General features: G+C 35.4%; 1 protein-coding gene across 3 annotated transcripts in view; it reads right to left on the minus strand.

Moving 5' to 3' along the window:
* LOC127860303 (uncharacterized) overlaps nucleotides 1-2490 on the minus strand; it is a 17251-nt gene extending 14761 nt beyond the window's left edge. The window contains exon 1 of one of the 3 annotated variants that reach the window (XM_052398309.1): nucleotides 2436-2490. The gene's annotated coding sequence lies outside the window, so the exon portion shown is untranslated. Of the gene's footprint in view, nucleotides 1-2242; nucleotides 2391-2435 lie in introns of those variants that run through there. The other 2 variants (XM_052398308.1, XM_052398307.1) reach the window with 2 other exon arrangements.
* Nucleotides 2491-2500: the final 10 nt, after the last annotated feature.

A 2500-nucleotide genomic window follows, 5' to 3' on the forward strand; every position in this document is an offset into this window, starting at 1 on the left:
GTAACATCTGAGTTTGTTAACAAATGGTGCTTGAGACTTAGGTTATTATTAAAACACATCAATGCTGTCAGAATTCACACATAAGCCTAAACACCATGTTTTTGTTCCCAAGTTTAAAGAGTTAGGATTTCTGTATTGACAAAGCTTATGTTAGTTGGTGGGCAAAATCGAGTTCGTTCGTGTGTATCCACATGTTGCGTGCCATTTTATCGTACACATATTTTTAAATACACTTAAAGAGGAATAAAAATAGAAAATTGGGTCGCGTTTTATTAAACAAACTAAATTTTGCTACACGCTAGTTTCTTCAAAATGCTTAACAGACTTTCCTTTATATGCGAAACGTGTCATAAAATGATCGCAATGAAAACCGATTTCATCTGGATAATAAAATATGTACCATATAAATCTGATTTAACTAAATATACTCATCTAAGAGGCGCCCGTGCGGAACCGTGCAACACCTGATGAATGTTTATTAGAAGTGGGCCGGGCTCTATGAAAATGGGGTTTAATGCACGTGCGTAAAGTGCCGTTCCAGATTAGTCTGTGCAGCCCGCACAGGCTAATCAGGGACACCACTTTCCCCTTATATGATATTTTTTTGTTTAAAAACGTATCTTCTACATGCCTGATCTGGGACGGACTTTACGCACATGCATGTATATCAAACCCCCATTTCACAGCGGCTCATATCTATCATTACCATAAGTTTGATGAAATGAGCCTCGCTTCCGCTTTTGTGGAAGTTTTCGTTTAAAGCTACTCTCTTCTAAACGACAATTCTATAAAGGCTGAAAGCGTCATCCCTGATCAGCATTAAAGGGATCTTTTCACGCTTTGGTAAATTGACAAAATTGAAAAAAGTTGTTTCAGATTCGCAAATTTTCGTTTTAGTTATGATATTTGTGAGGAAACAGTAATACTGAACATTTACCATGGTCTTATATAGCCATTATATGCATCTTTTGACGATTTTAAAACCTAAAAATTATAAAGCGTTGCAACGCGAAACGATTGAATAATTTGGAGAGTTCTGTTTTTGTCGTTAAATTTTGTGAAACTACGAAGATTGCTTATATACGGTATAAAATACATCATTTACGTGTAATCGGCGGAATAGCTCAATAGTCTAAAGCGTTTTTACTTCAGGACTCTGGCAGGACTTCAGGGGTCACTGGTTCGAAACCTGGTCCGATCAATGTTCTTTTCCTTTTTTTAATTTTATTCTTGATTTTTTACTGGAGCTTTTACGATCCAATGTTTACATTTATCGATATAAAGCATTTAATGAATAAGTTAAAAAATGCCAAAATCTGTGAAAAGGCCCCTTTAAATATGCAGACTGCTCAGACTAATGTTGGACGACAATTTACGCATGCGCATTAAGTCTGTTTTGCCAGAGCGAGGCTCATATTTCTAATAGTAGCCTTGTCGGGCCCTTGAAGAACATCAGTGGTGTTTTCTTTAACTATGATAAATTATAATCGACGCCATGACTGGGTCAAGGGATCCTTATAAAAATCACGCGCTGTCGAATCATTTGTAAAATTGATTCAAGCCAATATGGGTGTCACTTTACACACATTCAATAAGCCCCGTTTTCCAAGCGCTAGGCTTAAAGGGATCTTTTCACGCTTTGGTAAATTGACAAAATCGAAAAAAGTTGTTTCAGATTCGCAAATTTTCGTTTTAGTTATGATATTTGTGAGGAAACAGCAATATTGAACATTTACCATGGTCTAATATAGCCATTATATGCATCTTTTGACGATTTTAAAACCTAAAAATTATAAAGCGTTGCAACGCGAAACGATTGAATAATTTGGAGAGTTCTGTTTTTGTCGTTAAATTTTGTGAAACTACGAAGATTGCTTATATAAGGTATGAAATACTTCAAATATATGTACTCGGCGGAATAGCTCAGTTGGCTAAAGCGTTTTTACTTCAGGACTCTGACAGGACTCCAGAAGTCACTGGTTCGAAACCTGGTCCGGGCAATGTTCTTTTCCTTTTTTTAATTTTATTCTCGATTTTTTACTGGAGCTTTTACGATCCAATGTTTACATTTATCGATATAAAGCATTTAATGAATAAGTTAAAAATGCCAAAATCTGTGAAAAGGCCCCTTTAAATGTAGACCTACCTCATGAACAGTGTCAGCAACGGCAGAAATATACACATTACAAATAAATTTAATATTCAGAAAATATTTATACAAATAACTGTCCACATTTCTTACCCATTGCTTATAAAATATCCCAATAAAAATTACATACATATTATCGTATTCCAACAAAATTTTAACACTGAATAATCAAGGCACTCAAATTGTAAAGCGTTCTCGCAAACACGATATTCATAAGCAGTTCACATTTCACATTAACATGACCACAGGCAACACAAGGCTGTTATATTAAAGTATTTTGACAAACCTCGTTTTAATTAAAAGTGTAACGCGAGCCGAGGCGGATTCGTCATAGATGTTTATCGTAAACGC

The sequence above is a fragment of the Dreissena polymorpha genome, chromosome 15 (genome assembly GCF_020536995.1).
Source record: "Dreissena polymorpha isolate Duluth1 chromosome 15, UMN_Dpol_1.0, whole genome shotgun sequence".
Taxonomy (NCBI): Eukaryota; Metazoa; Mollusca; class Bivalvia; order Myida; family Dreissenidae; genus Dreissena; species Dreissena polymorpha.